The sequence below is a fragment of the Mastigoproctus giganteus genome, chromosome 12 (assembly GCF_048544385.1).
Source record: "Mastigoproctus giganteus isolate SK-2022 chromosome 12, ASM4854438v1, whole genome shotgun sequence".
In the NCBI taxonomy this organism is placed as follows: domain Eukaryota; kingdom Metazoa; phylum Arthropoda; class Arachnida; order Uropygi; family Thelyphonidae; genus Mastigoproctus; species Mastigoproctus giganteus.
The window spans coordinates 177004140-177027655 of NC_143586.1; the positions used below are offsets into that span (position 1 = coordinate 177004140).

General features: G+C 40.4%; 1 long non-coding RNA gene across 3 annotated transcripts in view; it reads right to left on the bottom strand.

Moving 5' to 3' along the window:
* Positions 1–23516, bottom strand: part of LOC150077617 (uncharacterized) — a 408832-nt gene that overhangs the window by 32853 nt on the left and 352463 nt on the right. For 2 of the 3 annotated variants that reach the window (XR_016547714.1, XR_016547715.1), the window contains exon 3: positions 5704–5770. This is a non-coding gene — a long non-coding RNA (uncharacterized LOC150077617). Of the gene's footprint in view, positions 1–5703; positions 5771–18611; positions 18757–23516 lie in introns of all 3 variants that reach the window. The other variant, XR_016547716.1, reaches the window with a different exon arrangement.

The following is a 23516-nucleotide window of genomic DNA, read 5'->3' on the forward strand; positions in this document are numbered from 1 at the left end:
GGTGATGGTAGATGGCTCTCTGTCTTCTAAGTTCGCCACTAATGCTGGTGTCCCCCAAGGTTCAGTTCTTTCCCCCACTCTTTCCCTCTTGTATATTAATGACAATCTACCATTGACTGGAAATGCTATCCATAGTTTTGCTGAGGCTAGCACAATGCATTCCCCTTTCCAGTTCGAGAAACCGTGTCTTGCTCAATCAGCTTCAACTTCTCGAATATCCGCTACCAATTGCTTTAATGCCGATCTCCAGGTAATTCTCCAGTGGGGCAAAAACAACTTAGTTGATTTCAACCCTTCTAAAACTCAGTCGTGTCTTATATCTCGCAAAAAGAATTCTTCTGCTCCTATGCTTACCTTTGGTGAAACTCCGATTTCTAGACAAAATGATATCTCTTTTGGGGATTACCCTGACTTCTAATCTCTCTTGGCACAAGCACATTACAAATATTTCTTCCAGTGCATCTAAAAAAACTTGGTTTTCGCTTTCGCTCTCGGCGTTACTTTTCTTTCAAACAGCTGTTCATTCTGTACAAATTTCGAATCTGCCCTACAATGGAATTGTTCCCACAACTGGGGCGTACCCCCAAAACCTCTTTGAGGTTTCTCGATTCCATTCAGAAGAGGGAATTAGGTTAATTAATGACTCATCTATAACGGAGTCTTTCCACTCTCTGTATCATCGAGTTTCAGTTTCTGCTGCATTCCTTTTCTATAGATCTTTCCGTGGCACGGTTCTTCTGTATTGGCTTCTATAATTCCCGCTCTCTCTTCTAAAGCAGTCCGAAAACGTGCCACAACCAGTCAACATTTTTTCAGTTACCAACTTCTAGCTCATAGAACCTACTTTTCATTTTCCTCCTTTATTCATTCAACTGCCATTTTCTGTAACAACCTTCCTTCACACGTATTTCCTGAAAATTAAAATCTACAGAAGTTTAATTCTAATATCAACAAATATCTTCTTTCGTCTTCTTAACCTCCAACCCATGTACCGTACTAAGTACTATAGGTTCTAATACCTCTCGTGTTTGTGGTTTTCATAAAAAAAAATACAGACAAGCAGATTGTCCTACGCCAACTCTACGCAGGAGTGCCACAAGGTGGAGTCTTATCCGGACTCCTATTTATTGTCATGATGATCTTGTTCTGCAAGGGTAGGGATGATGTACGTATGCTCTTAAAAAGACGATATTAAGATCCTAACGACCATCCAACCTCCATGACCAATAGTGCATTGTGTGATCAGATTAATCATAAGCTTCTGAAGTTATTCATGTACTTAGATAAATTTGGCTCGGCCCTAAATCCGCAGAAGACTATAATGATGGTGACTCTCAAAAAATCGCCTACGCTCGTACACCCAAATGTAGTGTAAGTTGCCACAAGTATTATTGGAAGTTCCATGGTATCGGATAAACGCTGTACCCTTTTCGGGGCCTTCGGTCGTCGGTTCAGGTGATCTTTCCGATTTTCAGAGAGCTGTTATTGTTGGAGGACTTTTAGTAGGAACCACAACTGAGAAAACAAAGGAAATCACTGGTGTGTCGAAAAGTATACGATTGTGCGACAGAAGGGGAAAGTTGTTGTGTTAGGAAATGACTGAAAAATTCAATTTAGGCAAAGATAGACCCATTTCCCAAAGTCTGAGCTATTAGTGTAATACGAGGGCAGGAGTGGCTACTTCTGTCCTAATTACCTTCCTAATTTCGCCTCCTCTTTGCTAAACAGCCAGACAATGACTTTTAATTATAATACACATTTACACATGTAAATATATATATATATATATATATATATATATATATATGAACTGTGAATATATTAATATGTATAGGTTTCTGAAAACTTGTACTCAAACAGAGGACACGCCCACCCGAATATGGGCATGTCAAAGGCTGTTATGTCAATTTGCAAATTTAGTGTTCCGTGGTTACGAGTCAAAAATGGGATGGATCTCTTCATCCCACGTCTTTGTGGGTCGTATAATCACCGTGCTCACCACAACTGGTAGAAAAGCCTCAAGTTTGAATCCTCTCAATGACGCAGGGTATTTTTATGAACTTTTTCAGAACGTGGCTGAGTTAGTTGGTCACAGGCGAGGGAAGCATGGTTTTTTCCTCCAAAAAAACGTAGGTTTACCGACCCAGCAACCAGTAGTCCGAGCATCGAACACTCTACAGAATTATTTACAGATGTATGGCGCGATATGGCCTCAGTTGCTGATGAGCCCGAAACCCTTCAGCAAATAACAAGCTTCATCCCGCTTGCAACCGAGATTTCCATTTATAAGCTGAAATGTCGTGTGGATGCTCTACGAACTCAATGATTTGAATGCAGGAAGAAGACGAGTCTTTGCATGGTCCCTTGCAGAAGGACATTTCCATAAATATTTAGATAACTGCTATTTCAATCTCAATGGAATAAGAAAAAATGGACCCCACTTATTTTCCACGTGTTATGGCGTGATTTATATTTACTGTATTTTGACTTTGTTAGGTTTTTGATAAAATGTGATACGTTGCCTAACTTTCAGAAGACAAGCTGCACTTCGATCTCCTCAATGAGTAACGGCCCTAAAGTCAGTACAACAGTAGGATGGAGCGGCAACTCACAGTTCCATTAGGCTGTGTCGCGAAAAATGTTTCCAGCTGAAAATGAACGCATCCGCATGTGGAACGGAAGTTTTATTATTTTAGCGGGACAAGCAATTTTTGGGCAGTGGTTATTGCTGGGTTAGCGAGTTCGGTTTCTTTTAGCGCGTGGCTTTATGCAACCATAATACCAGGTCGAAGATTGGAAAGTGCCAAAGTTGTGTTTGTGTCGCTTAAAATTGTCCCTGACCGGCAATTAGATTACAGAAAAGATATTTTGGATTTGTTTGGAATCAGACTCGACGTTTGCAGTTACTTTTGTAATCAGACGACCATTTCGGAGAAATGCTCTTCTTTCTCTTTTTTTTTTAACGATGAAATTTAGCGAGCCGCCCTCGTTCGCCACGTGCTGCTCTGCACGTGTCAAGTGCAATTTGTCCCGAATGGCAGCTGTCAATAGAAATATTTCATCTCCATTGAAAGGGGGTCCATTACGAGCCAAGGCACCTTTTTAATCCCCCGTCCTCTTCCCGCGGAGGAGGAGGAGGAGGGGGGTGTATATGGATGGCCTATCTAATTTTGAGGCGTCGTTGGACGACTCCGATCTTCGACCGCTGTTTGCCAGAGATCAATGGATTTCTATCACTTTAAAACCGGCACGAAGAGCTGCGTGTAGAAGTGATGGATATTCGCGTGCTTTTAAAGTGCATCGTGCCTGATATTACCACGGGCAGTTTGTGGCCACCACTGCTTTTTAATACTGCACGAGCATAATAAACATCCCGCTCGAGTTACGTGTGTGATGGGAATTCGAACGATATCACGTATTATAGATTTTGCGATTACGCACACACCACGTGCCTTCGGAACACGCAGCGGGGTGTGAAGGCGAGTAGTTTCACCACCCGACCTTATTCAGAGTGTCTTTAACGGTGCGCAGGATGCGCCTTTAATTACAGGCAACCGCGGATTGGCTTAATCTTACCTTTCTCAACGTTACAGTTTTCAATAAATAATCTTTCTAACCAGGAGCGGACCAGTTTCTAAACTGGAAGTTACAAACATTTTTTTTTTAAATTTTATTGTATTCACAAATACATCTTTGAAGGTAGAAGATTTCCTGTAGAAAAATTAGCCCCATCTAATTTTAGTAGCAAAATCTTATTGACTTTTGTCGAATATTTTTCAACTTTCGAGCTGTTCTGAGTCCATTGTGGGGGCAGCGGATTCAAGAATCGGCAAAATTAGGTGTCTGGCAAACACCGAATTATGGAATGTGCAAGCGAATCTTTTAATGAATCCTCAGTACTTCAAACGATGGTATTCGCGTGTAATGAATTGATTGTTTATTTCGTAGGGTTGAAAATTTTCATTTTTAGGGTCCTTGTAGGTTATTGCCATATGGTGGTGTTCAAAGGTTATGCGCATTGTGAAAATTGGTTGAGTGCACGGTTGAATTGGGCGCAGTGTCCTACTCAACCAGAAGGACACAGCAACGCAGACCTTAACATCATCTGCGAAAGACAATCCTAAGGACAGTTTTAATAGGCGATGTCTCAAAATATTCGGCTATATCTGATGTATACGGGGGATGGTCAAAATAACGGAAATATAGTAGTTTTTGTAATGGCTATATGACCTATTTATCAATATGGTTTTTTTTTTATTTTGTTTCTTGCGGGTAGCACTAAGGAAAGACGATAAAAGCTGATGTGTATTGAGAGGTGATATAAAAAGATACATGAAGAAAATGACCGGCCTATAGCAATCCTAAAAAGGTAAAATTGTTGGTGCGCGTTTAGCGGTGGTATCATTGATTAAAACTTCAATTTTTTTTTTTTAATGTATCCAGAGCAACTGCTGCATCGAAAGTGATGTGTGCACTCACCGAGTGTGGAAAAACACAATCTGATAGGACGAATTGTGGCAGAAAAATCGAAACTGATTGGAAGAAACACTGAAAAGGATTGTATTCTAGAATCATAAACTGCTGCTTCAAAAATAACTGCAGAACCTGATGTCAGTCTTAGCAATCCAGTTCCTAATAACACAGTTCGGCAAGAACTTCATAAGGCTTAAAATGTATGGCGGGGCCACTTTTGTCAAGCCACTTTATTGATGGAAATGCTAGAAATATGTCATATTTTCAGGCGAATTCATACTTCTCATCATTTAAGCTTTTCCAGCAATCAGGGAGAGAGTTTGCGTTTGAAGAATGCCAAAGGAAGCGCATCATCCTGTTTATGCCGACCGTCAAACATGGAGGAGAAGAAGGATTAACGAAGGTCTGGGCAGCAATATCTTGGTATTCTTTAGGTCCAAGCATCACCCTGGACGGCGAATTACTGCCGCTGATTACCTTGATATTCTGAGTGACCAAGTTCATCCCATGGTGCAAACATTGTTTTCCACAAATGATGGCATATTTCAAGATGATAGTGCTCCAATACACAGCTAGACACATCCAATCTTGGTTTGAGGAACAGAAACTGACGGCTAAGCATCTCCCAAATATGCATAATCAATAGATTAAACATTGTTAAGCCACTGCAGGAATATACGGATAGTAGAATGAGAAGCAGATTTCCTTTACCTTCATCATTCAAAGAGCTTGAAACTTTCCTCCATGTCCAACATTCCTCTAAGATAGTTCAAGATTAGTGGAAAAATATATGCAGCGGCGCCACGTGGAGGCGTCTCCGTAGCCAGGTGGGAAGGAGCAGCAGTGCGTAGCACACGCTTCTTGATTAGACCGGGGTTCGAGCCCGTCACCACCAAATACGGAGGATGCGGAAAGGTCATAGAATGACCACCGCATATTCCAGAGCAATATGGCCTTAGTTGCTAATGCTCCGAAAACCGAATCAAGAACAAGAACAAGAAGCGCCACGTGGAATAGTCTAACTCGACCAGCAATCATCTTAATATTGGCGTCCCAATCGACGACGAGTTTAAATCACATTTTCAAATACGGACCGCTTTTAAAAACAAAATCAAATTCGAATTTCTTAGAATTTTCAAAAAGTTGCGGAATAATTTTCATATTATTATAAACTAACATAATTTATTAACGTAAATATTATTGAAATAAGCGTATGGTGTAGTTACATACTTTCTCGGCCGTACTTTCTTCTTTCCAGTGTCTGTCACCCCATTTACAACGAATTCCACTGCAGCTGCTGGAAATGAGAATTAATTACAAATTAATTACAGTGAAGGGAAACCTCTCTTTGTTAAAACAACACAAATATCAACGTATTTCATGAAATACTTTTTAAAAGTTCTAAAATAAATTTATTAGCTCGCTCTTTCTCTCTCTCTCTTGGATCGCAAATAGGACTGAAATATCCAAGTTTAAATTGCATTTAAAATTCTTGAAACCCCATTGGGAGTGAAGACAGCTGAGCGTTGTACCTCACTTTTACGAATAATTTGGGTAGAAAACACAGATAAACTTTTGCGAACTTCACCTCATTCGGGGGACGATTCTTAAAACCTTGGCATCCTGGTGCCGCCATCTCCTGGAAAGCGGGGACATATTCCAAACCTTCCCCAAGTCGAAAACAGCAATGTAAGCGTCTTTCCTCCCCAAAAAGAAATTTCCAACATCAGTTGTGACCGAAAATATTTTCTCAGTGACGAGCTTCGGGTTCGAACTCGACCCGGGAAAAAGAGATACATTAGCCTCCGAGGTAACTGTACGTGCGATTTTGTGAGGAACCACCCGAAAAACGCAGTATATACATCAGAACATTTACAGATCGAAGCAAAAATTATTTTATTTTCTTGTGGTGGGGCGAGGTTGGGTTCCAGTCCTATCCTGGTGACTGTCCCTACAACGACTATAGTCCGCAGATAAAACACCGATTGGGTGTTTCTATCTCAACTTATTTGTAAATTAATGCTTTAAAAGCCCTTGTGGTCAGCACAGTTGGTAAAACGCCGTCCTCCTTTGCTATTACTAATGCTCATCGACCTACCAGAAAGCCATACAGTCGTAACCATACGCGCGTGTGGCCATTCTCAGTCAGTTTCCCTCTTCCTCTTTCAGAAACCTTGCATCGTACAAATAGCTTCAACTTTTTATTTATTTATTTATTTATTCGATTAATTGCTATTTACAATCGCCCCTTGTACAGCATGCAAGCCAGAGAGGATAAAAAATTTACAACTCGGAGAATAAATTTCCATAAATATTGACAGTTTAGTAAGAAAAAAAAAAGTCCATCGTGCGGAGTGTCTCCAAAGAGGAATATCCACATCATGTTGCAGTTAGTACTGATGCGATTCAGTTGTTTGTTGAAAGATAGTCGTCGTGTACGTCTTACTGGAGCATAATTTTTCACACTTTACTTGAAACTGATTCAGGATTTCCATTGTATTAAGCGAGAACATTCCGTTAGTACTTTTCAAGGAGATTAGGTTGGAGCGAAGTGGCTTTGATTTGGAGACTGCATGATGACCTCAGACTTCGTGGGTGTGAGATGATGCCGGACAGGACTAGCGTGTCATATCTTCTGTCAATAACTTCGCCAGGATATGAATATTTGTCCGGATAACAATAAACATCCATAAAAATAATTTAGCAGGAGCGGGATCTGAACCCACGCCACATACGTGGACCAGAAGACAAAACCAGTATACAGGTAAGATTTACTCTTGAGTCTGGCGCTTTAGACCGCTCGGCCATCCTGCTGGAAGAATTCATTGCCTTGTGGGTGCACGATGACCATCAAGGGAGGGACGCAGATGGTCTGCAAGGATGGACACGTAACGTGGACCGTTCAGAGATGCGTCTAGACGTACCAGACATATAAACTCATCAACTATCCATCACCAGTAGCTTAAATTTTTATATCCATGGAAATCTCCAATGTGACTCAGAAATCTTAATTAACTCTAACCGTTCTAAAACTCAATGCTGTCTTTTATTTCTGGCGAAAGAGCGTCTGTTGCTGCTCCCGCGCTTGACTTTGAATCTCTGTTAGCATAAGCACATCAGAAATATTGCTTCCTGTTCAAGTAAAAAAATGGGGTTTCTCTTCTGTACAGTCACTCATTCTGTAAAAAAATCTAATCTGCCTTCTAGGGAATACACGCCCACTAGGGAATACTATTTCCACATCAGATGTTGTGCCTAAAAACCTCCTACACTCTGTTCGAAAAGGGACCGTCAGTTTTATTAATGACCCGTCTCTTGCTAAACCTCTCCACATTCTGTCTCAGAGACGTACTCTATCTGCTGCATGCCTTTTTTGAAGATACTTCCATGGACATTGAATTAACATCTGTTGCACACCGATCCGAACACTTTCAGCAACCGAGTCGGCATCCGTTCACTGCCAAACTCCAAACCCACAGAATCAATTTTTCGTATTTCCCAGACATGGTGGGTAGCGCAATGGTTATTGGCCAGGAAGGGTCGTGTTGTTGAATTGCAGTAAAGGTTTATTCATAATCGCTGTTCGCACATCGGACGGAAAAGCCTGACTTCGAATTCCCTCACGAGAAATTGTATGAGTTTTTTTTTTATTATTATTATTTTTTTTTAATGTGTTTGAATCAGTCGATCTGTCTCAAGCAAGAATTTCGTACTTTTTTCTCCCAGAAAAACTCGGTTTTTTTCGTCCAGTAAACAGTAAATTGACCGATGCATTCCTTCACGCAGTTAACGATATAATAAGAGGGCGGGGGGGGGGGTGTCAATAATTTTTTTTAATGAAAACCCCAAACACGAAAAGTATTAGAACCTGTTACTTAGTATCCTGCATGAATTGGAAGATGAGAAGGTGAAAGCAGCACTTGTTGACATTAGACTTCAATTTCTGCAGATTGTAATTTTCGGGAAATATGTGTGAATGGAGGTTGTTCCACAAAATGGACCTTGAAGAAATAAATGAGGAAGAAGAAAAGTTGGTTCTGTGAATTTGAAGTTAGACAGTAAACGGATGTTGACTGGTTGCGGCACGTGTTCGGACTGCTTTCGAAGAGAGAGAGAGAGAGAGGAAATTATAGAAGCCAATTCAGAAGAAGCTCATGGAAGTATCTATAGAAGAGGCATGCAGAAGAAACAGAACGTCTATGCGACAAAGTGGAGAGACTCTGTTAGAGATGAGTCATTAATTAACCTAACTTCTCTCTTTTGAATGGAATCTAGAAGGAGGAGAGAAGTTTCGGGGGCACCTCCCCAGATGTGGGAACAATATTCCACGGTAGGGCGGATTTGCGATTTGTACAGAGTGAACAGCAGTTTGGAAGAAAGGTAAAGCCGACAGTGACAGAGAAAACCCAGTTTTTAGACGCAGAGAAAGCAATATTCGTGATGTGGTTGTGCCAAGACAGATTAGAAGTCATGGTAATCCCTAATAGAGATATTTGATCTTGTCTAGAAATCGAAGTGTCATTCAAGTTAAGCATAGGAGCAGAAGAATACTTTTTTGGAAGATATAAAACAGGACTTGTTTTAGAAGGATTGAAGTCAATTAAATTATCTTTTCCCCACTGGAGAATTATCTAATAAATATTTAAAAATTATCAGTGGATATTCGAGAAGTTGAAACTTATCCAGCAGGGCAAGGTTTCTCAAACTGGAAGGTGGAATGCGATGTGCTACCATCAGAAAAACTATGGATAGGATTTCCGGTCAATGGAAGAAGGTCATTAACATACAATATGAAAAGAGTGGGAGAAAGAACTGAACCTTGGGGAATAACAGCATTAGAGGATTGAGTGCCATCTACCATCACCCGCAGTGAGTGGTCAGAGAGAAAAATGGATACTCAATTGCAAAAAAAAAACAGTTGGAAATTCATAACATGTAAGCTTATTTAAAATACAGAGAGAGAGAGAAAATCTTTATTGCAACTAAATGAATACAATGTACATATATAGATTTAAGTTAAGTTGCAATTGTCCCATCACGGCCAGGAGCTCGCATCAGAATAGATAATGGATAATGCACACTGTAAAATTAAAAATGTAAACATGCCATTACACATCCTCACATTACGCAGTATTAACTATATTTACAAGTTACATCATACGGTTATATTTACAATCAAATTTACAATAAAAATGTCTAATATCCACGAATGGCATTTCTCTATCAAACGAATTTTGTCGTAGCACAGGAAAGCTTGGCAGATGGTGTGGAGATATGAAGCCTCCGATTCCTCGAGCAGAGCATCGGGATTGACCGAAGTTCTGGCTTGGGTATTCGCCAGTATCACGAACCCCAAATGGACGGCGTTGAGATCTGACCCGTGATCATTTTAACTGCAGCTAGCAGTCGTTGTATTTAGTATTAGTAACGGCCGCATCGTGCAAGAAAGCCTATGGCTTATGCTGCACCAGCCAAAAAAAAAAAAAAAAAAAAAAAAATCCGAACAAAACAAGGATAAAAACAAAAAATAAATAAATAAATAAAATAAATAACTAAATAATAATAATTAATAAATAAAAAAATAAAATAAAAAATAAATAAAAAGGAAATTAAACCTATCATCCTATGCGCTTCCCTTACCCGAAAGTACTGTCCAGATGACCTTTGAATTTCCCCAAACTGTCGGCCTCTACCACCCATGAAGGCAACTTATTCCAGTAATTTATAACTCGCTGGCTAAAATAAAACTTCCTGCAGTCCAATCTAAACATTTCCCTCCTCTCGTAACTTGAATTTATGTCCCCTAGTTCTAGCATCATTTATTATGATTTTGAAAATTTCGTCCTCATTCATTTTACTGATGCCTCTCAGAGCCTTAAACACCTCAATCAAATCTCCTCTAAGGTGTCTAGTTTCCAAACTCTGCAACCCACATATTCGAAGTCTTTCTTCATAAGGACGCCCTTTTGCCGATCTCACCAGGCGAGTTACCCTTCTTTGCACCCTTTCAAGAAGCTCGATGTCTTTCTTTAGGTGCGGTCTCCATACTTGAACACAGTATTCCAAGTGTGGTCTAACATAAGCCTTATATAATGGGATTATCACGTCCCTATCTCTACTTGCAAAAGTTCGATAGGACACCATGGGCCTTCCTTGCAACCTCTTTACAATGCTCAGAGAATTTCATGTCTGACAGTATCGTAACACCCAAGTCCCTTTCCTCCAGTACTGGGTTTAGTTGAACTCCACCAAGCGAATAAGTTATTTTGGGATTACTGTTTCCCAGGTGTAATACCTTACACTTTGTTGGATTAAAGCATAGCTGCCATTTTTCTGACCATTCCTGAAGTCTATCTAGGTCTTTCTGAAGAAGCTCAGCTTGACAGTGATCATTAACTACACTACCAATTTTAATATCATCTGCAAATTTAGACATCACGCCCTCTATCCCTTCGTTGATGTCTTTATGAAAATTAAAAACAACAGTGGTCCTAATACTGATCCTTGGGGAACCACACTTCTTACATCAACCCAATCTGAGGAATAGCCATTTATCACAACCCTCTGCCTCCTGCCCTGAAGCCATCCTTCTATCCATCTAAGGATTTTCCCAGTGATTCCAACCTGTTCCAGCTTATAAAGCAACCGCTCATGTGGGACTGAGTCAAAAGCTTTGCTGAAATCTAAATAAACAATGTTGAAATTATTCCCTAAATCCAGCTCGTGAGTGACCCTTTCGAAATAGCGAACCAGATTTGTTAAACATGATTTTCCCTTTACAAAACCATGCTGAGTATTCTTGAGAATTTCGATTCGATCCAAATGATCCTGAATTCCACCCTTGATCATTGCCCCCATGATTTGCCCTACTACTGAAGTCAGACTGACAGGTCGATAATTTCCCACTTCACTTTTAGAGCCACCCTTATGTATGGGAGATACATTTGCACTTTTCCAATCCAAGGGAATCTCCCCAGAGTCTAGTGATGCTCGCATAATTAGCCTCAATGGTTCAATGCACTCACTTTCCGCCTCCCTTAAGATTATTGGGTATATTCCATCAACTGCAGGAGCCTTACTGGTCTGTAGGCTCGAAAGTTTTTTCATTAAATAATCTTGCGAAATTTCAATATCATTAATTACATATTTTTTAACTTCGCTCCCACAATTTCCCTTTGCCACAAAAGGCTTTTCATTTGTAAATATCGATGCAAAATAACTGTTGAGTTCATCTGCAACGGCAGCTGGTGTATTTATTACTATCCCCTTTCCCTTACATAAAGGTCCGATCTGGTTTGTCCTGCTCTTCTTGGCATTTATATATGTGAAGAATTCTTTATCCCCCCTCTTTGCTCTGTTTGCTAGTGATTTCTCATAAACTGCCTTTGCCTGTCGAACCTTTTCTGTGGTTCTATTACACATCACCTTGTAGCTGTTATAGGCTTCAGTACTTTTTATTGCTCTGTAACCTTTCCATGCCACCTTTTTCTGCTCAAGTAATGTGGCAACTTCAGTATTCATCCAACTTGGAACCCTTCTCGTGGAGTATTTTTTTAATGGTATATACGCATTCAAGGCATCTGTGATTAATGTTTTAAAAGCGTACCACAGTTCAATTGTATTCATTCTCTGCGCGATATCTACCCAGTTAATAGAGGCCATGTAGTACCTTAAGGCATCGTAATTTCCTTTTCTGAAATTAAAACCCATTCCTCTGCCTTTTACTTCTGCTACCTCTCTCATCATCATCCACCGTAGAACTGCGTGATCACTTCCTGCTACTGGTTCCTCTACTCTCAGCCCTGTTATGTCATCTGATTCATGTGTTTCCATGATATCAGGCAATCACTGCATCCCCAGTGAGGTAGCTAAAGCTGTAGTTCTGTCTTGTGGTGGGAGACAGAATTCTGCAGCGAGGATTGGTTTCTTCGTTATAGTATAGTTGCTGATGCCCACACTTCAGCAGCATAGAGGGGTGGAGAATATATTACTGTTCTGATGAATTTCTTAATTAAATGAGGCTCCTTAACATAAATTATTTGTTGTTTAGCTAGCCATCGGAGAGAGGCTGCTCTGTAAATGAGCTTGCCTACATGAGCATAAAACCGGAGTTTTTGGTCAAATACTATTTCCAAATCCGCATGTGTAGGAGTGGCAGATATTACAATTCCATCGAGTGTTGGGGCTATTATTGCAGGGGTTGGTCTGAGAGAACACCATTAGTTTTGTTTTTGTGGGTTGATCGAGAGTCCATACTGTTTGAGGTAAGAGGCGACGTTGATGAGATCTATCATTAATGCTTGCTGTGGCTTCAAGGTGATTGTTGGAAGCAATAGACGTTAGAATTTTTATATCATCTGCATAGGTGATGATTTTCTCATTTTTACGGATAAGACGCACAATGATAGCTGTAAATAACAAGCCAGATAGGGCTCCTCCTTGCGGAACACCAGCAGAGATCGACTTCTTGTGCAATTGTTTGTAGGCATCGATCTGTAGAGTGTGTTTAGTGTCAAACGGCACTAGGGGTTTCCCCCATCTCTGCGTGCTATACACTGTGGGTGTGAAACAGAACACTGTCAATGCCGGAGGTTTAAAGTGTATGGATTTTGTATATGTGTAGTGTCGTGTACCGTTGTTCCTCTGGTCATTTAGCCGCTGGGTCCCTAATGGGATCCAACGTTGTCCACACTCTGCCTCGTGGAGGCAGACCAGGTACACCACTAATACAGTTATTTACTCTGGCAGGTCCTGCCACCTAATTTCCTGAGATTTCAAAGGCTAGGACCTTAAAAAAAATAATAATAATAAAATAAAATAAAAATAAATAATAAATAAAAAAATAAATAATAAATAAATAAATAAAATAATAATAGTAATAAATAAATAAAAATAATAATAAAATAAAAAATTAAAAAAAACCGTTATAGATATGGGTCAGCCAAAAAGAAGCACTATTTATGCAAATAGATGTTATTAAGTTTTTGGGTGTAGGGCTCAAGCAATTTAACAATGGTTCAGACACTAGTAATTATAATTAAAAGAGAGAGAGAGAGAGAGGGGGGTAGGGAGACTGAAGGCTGGGGGGAAAAGACAGAAATAAGGGATCCATAGAGAAGATGACCCCCAAATCAGTGGAGCAGGCCCATGACCCACCAGAGGGAAGAGAGGGGCGGCGAGGGGAGGAGAAGCCCAGAAGTCGCATCCCCCTCCCGCCCGGGGAGTGGGGGAAAAGGGCCAGCGTGGCTAAAAAAAAAAAAAAAAAGCACGGCAGGGAAGGGAGAGAGAGAAAAAAAAAAAAAGTCTCCTCCCCCCCCCTGCCAGGGGTTTGGTAATTAAAAGTGAATAGGGTTTGAGCACTGTATTCAGATCGCCCAATAGCATTTGGTAGCACAGGTGCGATCTGTTCGGTTGTCCCAGTCTGATCCCAGCAGGGATCAGACTAATTATAAGGTCATTCGTGGGATAAATCCCATCCGTGCAGTCCGGTGTTTGGAGTCCATCTGTGGTTTGTCAGGTCCGTGGTATTAATCTTGAGCGGGTTCCTTCGCTGCCTTGGGTCGGCTCCTGCGAGTCCTTTATTATGCTAGTTCAGTCCCAAAGGAAGGTCTTGTATCTGGGTGAGAGCCAGTTTCGTTGGGTCCAAGGATGGTTATTTTAGTCGTGGTGCCTGTTCGTGATCCTTGTAGATAGCAATAAGTGTCCTCCTTCGGGTGAACAGTCCCTGGGCGAATTTTGTCAACTCCTTATACTCCTCTTGCGAGTCCAACAGGTTTGATTCCCTGTCGCGAGGGAAGTAAGTCAGCTTTGTTATCAGGAGGCAGCGGAGATCCTCATAGTTGTCACAGTTGTACATTATGTGAGACCATGTCTCCACTTCCCCACAGACACAGCGGGGATCGTTTACTAATTTAAAACTGTTTAGTTTAGCATTCAGGGCCCCATGACCTGTTAAAAGATACGTAGTGTACAGTCCAGGTGAAACCATGATGGTGCTTTTGGGTATAACTTCCGGCATTAGGCAGAAATTTCTTCGTTATTTCCCCTTCTGCGTCTGGCATTTGTTTTCTCTCTTTTCAGGTTTCCTGTAGGGTCAATGGAGTGGCCCAGGAAGGTGCAGGGAAGCCCTTTTGCGAGATGCTGCACCATGGCAGAACGGGCCACCTCAAGGTCAAGGGGAAGTGCTCCCGCCAGAACCTGCAGAGCATGTGTACTCACAGTGCAGCAGACCCGTGTAATAGAGAGGAGTATTGTCCGCTGGATGGAATCTAGTGTCCGTCTGTTAACTGCAGTAGTTGCTTTCTGGAACCAGACGGATGATGCGTAAGTTATAGCTGGTATAAATATCGTTTTGTAATACAGCCCCAAGGTGTGTCTCTTGAGTCCCCAATCCCTTTTAGCTATTCTTGCAACGAGGGCAGAATATCTCCTGATTTTCTCTCGGATATGTTTCAAGTGTGGGTCGAAAGATTGCTTCCTGTTCAGTGTGATTCCTAGGTATTTCATCTCACTGAGTAGTTTGATAGTTGTATTTTCTACTTTAATTTGCGGTGGACTAAGCAGATTTAACATTCCTTTCAGTAGCATTGAGTAGGTTTTTCCCGGTGAGATCTTAAGAAAATGGACCTTCATCCAGTCTTGTAGAATTTGAATTGCTCGATTTGCCTGGGTTTCCAATTGAAGTCAGTTTTCTGCGGCAACAGTCAGTATCAGGTCATCTGCAAATGGCTGTGAGTGGACTTCCCCCAGGTCGAAGGCCAGAAACTCATCCAATACCATACTCCAGAGGAGCGGTCCCAGTACCGAGCCATGGGGGCAGCCCCTGTAAACAGGCCTGGTCAGTTTCTTGTACGGAGTCACTACTTGTATTTTTCTCTGGGATAAATATGACTTCATTATTTTGTAAAGGTTGATGGGTGTTTTTGCCTTCCGCAGTCTGGCCAGGATGCTCGGCCACCAGATGGTGTCGAACGCCCCAGTAAAATCGACCGAAATAACCATGAAGTACTTCCTATCACAGGCAGCAGCCGAACTTAGGAGGCTGTTGATCGATCTGTAGTACCCTATCATAGAGGAGTGATGCTATGAACCAGAGGATATTACCTTGGATTAGATAGTGGTCTTCCAGTAAGCGAAGGAGCGCTGACACGTTGATGGCGTCAAAGGCAGCTTCAATATCCAGGTACGTGATTGCGAATTCCTCTTGCTATTCAAAGGCGGCAATATATTACATATGGTTGCAAGGAGGTTCGTCACTGTGGATCGATTTCGGATTGCGTAGTGGACCTGTGGCGGCCTATCTCCAAGAATCTGATTCATTAAGGTGGGCAGCATAGCTTTTTCCAGGATTTTCAGGAGTGTTGAGGAGTTAGATATCGGCCGAAAGTGCCTGGGTAAAGTGGGGTTTCGAACTTTTGGATGTGGTATGACAAGATAGCTATTCCAGGCTTTAGGAAAATTTCTTGTGGTTAGAATTCCGTTTTAGATGGACTTGAGCGTTGGAGGATGAACGGACTGAGGCACTTTACCATGAATTGTGGTATTTTGTCGGCCCTCGCGGTTGCTGTCGCTGAAGGGAGTTTATCGCTGCTCAGCTGGCGTGTAGAGATGGTGATGGAATGCAAGATTTTTTGTTGTAATTCATTGTCGGGACATAAAAGAGAGTTTAGTTGATCTGCACGCGTATTGAATCTGGTAATATGATCTAGGCATTGAGCTGGGTCCAGCTGACTAGAAAAGCTATGGGATCTGAAGCGGTATGGGATTTTCCCTTTTTGAAGTTGGGCGCTGAGGTGTGCTGTTATTGCTCGCGAATTCTCCCTATTAAATTGCGCTCGTGCTCTTGAATAAGTTATCCGATCAGAAGTCTGTTAAGTTCTTTTCCAGATCTGGTGTAGCTGCTGCTTTAACAGGAAGGCCATGTGTAAATTTGGATTCCACCAGGCTTTGGAGTAAGATGAGAATCTTACTCCTTATCTTCTTTGATGAGGAATTTTGTGCAATGGTGTTCACCCAGTTTGTCAATAGTGTTACAGCAAGCGAGACGTCACACGTTTCAAGGACATGTCAAGGTATAAGGGTGGCGGCTTGCAGGCATTTTTGGATGTTAAGGAGCTTGGGGCTGACGATGACGGCGGTTTGAACTTTTTTTTGGGCAGGTGGTCCCCGAGCAGGAATAATTAATTTTGCGTAGATACCTTTATGCCACAAAGAGCAGCTGCTTGATTTTCACCAAATGACGGATAACATAAGCCAGTATATCAGCAGTGAATCCACCCTAGCGGAGTCCATATTGGTAATGATTGATCAGATGGAAGCTTTCTGGTTAGTTTAGGAGTTGGCAGTTAATGTTTTTCTGTATTAAGTGGAAAGAGCAGAGGCAAGTGCAATGAGATAATAATAATAATATTCATATTTCCCCTCACCTAAAAATATATACGCCTCCAGTATACTTAATAGTGTGTATATACATATGTTCGGTTTTGTAGTGTGTATATACATACTGCTAAGTTTCACGAGATATATATTTATTTGTTTTATTCGATCTTGCTTTATAAAATTCATAGAATTTATAAAATGTCTTTATAAAATTATATAAAACTTTATAATTTTTTTTAATTTGCAAGGCAAAGAACCAAAACAAGTCCATAAGGAAATGAAAGTTGTACAAATGGGGAGGATTGTCCATCATACGATGACTGAAAAGAAAGAAGACTCAACTTAATTATCTGTCCCTGCCATTGCGACTTTAATCGAATACTAATCTTTGAAGACAGAAGCATGACTATACTTTTATTGCAAATGAAGCAAACTGTCGGTTTGTTTGTATCATAATGTATGAATTTGTGCCATGTCTAAGGTGGTAACTAAGGTGGGTTTCGAGATTGTTGACACCTCCTCAAAAGTTCTACAGGAGTGTTCCGCACAATTGTTGAAGCGTTGTAGAGATAATGATCTTTTGACCTAACTTGGGCGATGGATGAATGGTGGGTCCATCACTGATCCAGAAACAAAACAGATGGGCAAACAATGGAGGCATTCATCTTCACCAACTCCCCAAATGCCAAGGTTCAATTGACTACCAATAAGATGACAATGTCGGTCTTCTGAGACACTAAAGTTATCATCCTTTAAGATTATTATATCTATCTATCTATCTATATATATATATATATATATATATATATGAACATAGTATGAACGAGTAGGTGGTAACTAAGGGATGTGATATCAATCCTAGCTGACTTTGGTCCATGGTATAACCTAGTAGGGAAACATATAATTGTTATAGGCAAAATAAAACAAATAAATAAGGATAATTACTAAATTCCCATGTCAAGCCAATTGCAGTATAGATTGGTGGATACACATTACAAAGGACTTTATCGAGGGCTAACCCTTGCAATGTGTTTACCTACAATTAGCGAGCTATCAGTTTCTGTTGTCCTCTGCTTGTTATACCTGATGAATCATAAGGTATCATAAGGATATATAATTCGTTAAGATATACTAGATTATAGTATGAGATATTTAGATAAGGTGGGGGGGAAACAATTTTAAGGTGGTTAACAAGCTAGATGACTTTAGCCCGACCGATAGCCCAGACCATGAAAACAATGTAAAAACCAAATAATGGTGATAGTAGAGAACCAATAATGCTTTATAAACTTGTTATTTGATGATAAAAGATAGTCAGCTATGCTAAAGAAAGGAGAACGGAAACAAGGTTATAGGAAGGTGATAGTACCTCAATCCCCCTCGAATTGCTCTAATAGTTCTTGAGGTATGAAATGTAGAAAAAGATAGTGTATAGTTAAAGTGAAGGAAGAGTGGTAAAGCAATTACTTCGGAAAATACCGGGAGCGTAACTTCCCGTCTCTTGTAGTAAGAGAACCTGGTATTGCAGTAGAGTTTCCACTGTTTGCATCACCTTTACAATTGAATATTTTACCTTTCAACTGTTAACTATTTGCCATATCTACTACTATATATATATATATATATCATCCCTAAAGATTATTTCCTTTTTGGGAAGTAACTGTAAGTATGATAAATTAGATAATAACTGGGGGGGGGGCACCACGGTAACTTTAGAAAGTTAAGAGAGACTGTCAGGTTGACGGGACACGGTAAAGTACCTGAAAGTGGCTACCTCTTGACTAGTAATGCATCCTTCTCACAAGGATGCTCTCACAGTGGACCTCGCAACCAGATGAGGCTTTGAAAATCTGCAGCACCCACTGTATTCTCCCGACCTCTCACCTTCAGTCTTCTTCTTCCTTACTAAAATGAAAAGAAAAAACATTTCGGTGCCTTAGATTTCACACACACACACACACACACTTTTTCCCCTCTACTTCTGTCCTTTGGAAAACCCTCTCTCACAAGTATATTCCGAAAATTAGTCTGCAGAAGTTCAAGTGTAATGTCAAAAGTTTTCTCAACCTTCAAACTGATGCACTGAAATGCAGGTTATACCTTTCGTATTTAGCGTTTCATGATAAAACAATTGCGCAGGACGTTGAGAAAGATCCGATAGGTTGGAGGAATACAATGAATGCAAAAAAAAAAAAAAAAAACACCAAAAAATAATGAGTTTGTTTGTAGGCTTTACGGTGCAATTGTAGCAAAGCCATAATGCACCTAACTATGGTGATGTTAAAAACATAGCTATATATCTGCATAGATGTTATTCAAGTTTATACTGTGTTGTACAGTTTTATCTGTTTGAGGAAACCAAAAATTTCGGTTACATGTGGCGTGTCTGCCAGGTGGACAGAAGTGCTGAAAGAGGTGTTTGTCCTGATGAGGTAATGAAAATGAGGTAAACGTTAGCTTGTCGATCAGTATTGTATTTGGGACAATCAATAAGTACATGCTGGACGGTGAGCTGAGTGTTGCACCCTGTGCACCGTGGTCGATCAGTGCCTGCAAGAAGATGAGTCAGGTGCGTGTGATCTATTCGTAGTCGAGCTAGTACTACTTCTTCGTGTCTGTTCTCACGTATACGCCACTTCCAAGGTCCGAGATCTTTCTTCATATGGAGCACTTTGTTACCAACTTGATTTTTCCAGATGTGTTGCCAGTGCTCAACACTTCGCTTCTTTATAATTAACTCGAAATCAGACTGGTATGTTAAAATGATCCACAGTAGGGGTGGCCAACAAGTTGATTGCAGCTTTAATTTTGTTCCATCACGACGAATTTTAATATTTTCTTTGTCCGTTGAACCACGTGACTACCCTTATCGCCGCACAACTGCTAGGCTTGTTTAGTGAAAATTCACGCTCGTTGTGGAGAGCATGTCGACTTCTTATTTAGCTTACTTAATATAAATAACTGGACAGTACTTATATGTTACTTTAATACCCTTTGATTTAAAATGAATACTAATAAAAAGAGTAAAACGTATCATTTTCACCAAGAGTGGGAACTAGAATAGTTTTTTTTGTAATGATAAAAGAAAAATGTTTGATTTGCGATGCTTCCGTGGCTATACCCAAAAAAGGAAATTTAGAAAGGCACTTCAACGCACTCCATGCTAAACACCAATCGGGTTTTCCACCTAATCGTGACCTAAGAAAAAATAAATAAAAGAACTTAAATCCAGATTATTCGCGCAACAAAATTTCTTCGTGACACCTAATTTACAATCTAAAGCAGTAACTGTAGCATCATTTAAAGTGGGTCATCTGATTTTAAATTGACCATTTTCTGATGGTCAATTCATCAAAGACTCATTTTTAGAAATAACAGATTCTCTTTTTGAAAATTTTAAGAACAAAACTGAAATTAGAAGTGCTCTTCAAGATCTGCAATTATCTTGAAATACTTTGGTGCAGCATATCGAAAAAATGAGTAAAAATGTGAGCGAACAATTGCGTGCTGATATTGCTAATTGTGTGTTCTTTTCTTTACAATTGGATGAATGTACAAACGTCAGTGACACAGCTCAATTGCTCGTTTCTGTTCGTATGGTTTCGATGGTTCTGCCACTAGAGAAGAACTGCTGGGTGTGGTTTCGTTAAAAGAAAGAACTAGAGGTCTTGATATCTTTAACTCATTAAAATTTTATTGAAAAAATGAAATTACCACTATTTAAGCTCGTATCAGTAACAACAGATGGAGCTAAAGTAATGATGGGGCATCTTAACGGATTCATCAGTGTGCCAAAAGGATGATGAATTCACAGATTTTTTGAGTTACCACTGTATCATCCACCAATAACTGTTAGCCAGGAAAATATTAAAGTGTTATGGACATAGCTGTCAAAATAGTGAATTCCATCAGAGGGCAATCTCTTCAAAGGAGACTTTTCAAAATGCAACTCGATGAAAATGAACCAGATCTGATATTACCCACAGATGTGAGGTCGCTGAGTCGGAGTAAGTTTCTACAGAGATTTCGAAATTTGCTAAATGAAATTTAAAAATTTGTTGATCAAAGGGGAGATGATCAGCAGCAGTTACAAGATAATGAGTGGTTGTGTGATCTGGCTTTTTTGGCAGATTTTAAAAGTAAATTAAGCGATATCAATTTGGAATTACAAGGAGAAAATAAAAATATGGGTGACATGATTAGTAGTATTTCTGCATATAAATATCAATTTTTGACAATGACCAAGGATCTCAAATCAAAAAAATTCGATCATTTTGCAAATATGCAAGATCATTTGCAAAAATATCCTGTTTTTGAATTTAATAGACAGAAATATGTTTCCGAAATTGAGAAATTTGTGGATGATTTTGAAACCAGATTCGGTGATTTTAAAACAATCGAAGACATTGTTCAATATATTTCTTATCCTTTTAATGTCGACTTAAATACGAAACAAATTGCAGAAAAAATCGCTGCGATTTTTCACTTGCAGAAAATATTGCTGGAAAATGAAATGATTACATTGTGAAACGATATCTTCCTAAATTTCACTCCGTGGCTCAATTAGTCGGTCTCAGGCGTAGACAGCAAGGTTTTCCCCCTAGAAACTGGGGTTTTTCGTCCAGCAAACAGACAAATAGACCATAGAACACACGCAATTAACAGACATAAGACACAGCATGGCAGATGAATTTCGGCACCTCCGTGGGCGGCAGTACGTAGCACACGCTTCTTGATTAGACTGGGGGGGGGGGTCGAGCACGTGACCACCAAATACGGAGGATGCGGAAAGGTCAGGGAATGACCACCGTATATCCCCGGAGCAATATGGCCTTAGTTGCTAATGCTCCTAAAAATCAAATAACAAACAAAGAAAGGATGAATTTCATTATTCGGGTGGCCTAAATATAATTTTTTTTTTTTTTTTTGTAGACCACAGAGCCGTAGTCTAGACGTGACCGTATTAATGCATGATACAAATGCAGTAACGTGTAACGGTCGGCTCCCCATGTTGTGCCAGACAGTACTCTTAAGATGTTTAGCTTCTTAAGGCAGAGTAATCCGGAGCCGTTTTATATGTTCGAGGAAGGTTATAGTTTTTGGTCTAGAACCACACCAAAAAAAGTGGACACTGCGAACCACTGGGTTGATTTGATTTTCTAAGTGAAGTTCTGGGTATGGATGTAGGTTACGCTTTCTACAAAAGTGTTTCGCAACAGTCTTTTGGAGCGAGAGGCGAAAGCCATTGTTTTGTGACCATTTTACAACTTTGTTGATGGCACTTCGCCACTGTCTTTCTGCTATTTTCATATTTGGCGAATGGCAGGAGAGACTGAAGTCATCGGCATACGGGTAGTGGACACTGTTTGTGGTAGACCCTGTATTATAAATAAATAAATAAATATTCCGTTTATACTCCGGGACGACCAAACGGTCAGAGGAGTTCACAAGATAGACAGAATACAAGAAACAGCACCATATTTAGCAGTCACGGGCTTGTACCCCGATCACTCAAAGCACGTGCACCAAAGCGCCTGACCAGTCGGTTACGGCGGCCGTTTATGAAGTTCATTATTATGTTAAATAGAGTGGTATTCAGTACTGAACTTTGTGGAACTCCTTTTTCCTGAATAAAATTTAAAGATAACTGGTTGTTGACTCTAACTTAAAATGAGCGATGGTGTAGGAAGTTTCTGGCAGGTGTCCGCGTAGTGCTAGATCGTATAGGTTTCGCATTATGCCGTACCTCCAAACGCTTTTTCTATGTCAGAAAGAACCATGACACGGCGTTCTTTTCGTACAAAAGCATCGCGGATGTTTATTTCTGCCCTGGTCAGTAAATCAAGAGTGGATCTGCCTTCACGGAAATCGCATTGTACTGTACCGGGTTAAGAAGGTTGTTTTGGACTAGAAACCGGGTTAGTCGGGCATTGATAGTTTTTTTTAGGACCTTGCTCATACAGTTGGTGAGTGCAATAGGTCGGTAATGTTGTGGATTTGTAGAATTTTTTCCTGGTTTTGGAAATGCCAAAGCATAAGCGTGATGCCATTTGTTCGGGAAGGTATTCTCTTTGAAAATTCTAGTATAAAAAAGTAACAATGTCTTTTAACAAGGACTGGTTCAGTAAGTTGTGCTATCATGATGTAGTGTATTCCATCTGGTCCTGCTGCACTGAGCTTGGTGGTGGCTAAGGCATGGTGCAATTCTGTCATTGTAAAAGGGAGATTGTATGTGACTAGATGCCGATTCGAAGTTGATGAAATGCTTCTCAGCTTGTGCCTTGTGTCCTTGAAAATGAGGTCTGTAAGATGTCGTGGCTGAGATTTTCATGAACGATTCGCCCAATGCATTTGCAAACACCACTGGTGTTGTAACATCACAACCGTTTACAGTTAGTATGGGAAGGTTGATGCGTGAATGTTTGGAGTACATACGTCGTATTTCGGTCCATATCGTTTGCGTTTTTGTAGTTCTTGTAATTGTGGAGACGAAATGTCTCCATGCTTCCCTTTTGCTAGTCTGCCTAATACGTTTTGCTTTTGCCCGAGCCTGTTTAAAGCGGACGAGATTTGCGGTTGTTGGAAACTTCCTGAAGATGTGCCGACCGGGCTACCCGGGTGGGTAAAGTGCCCGCCTGGTAACCCAAAGGTCGCGGGTTCGAATC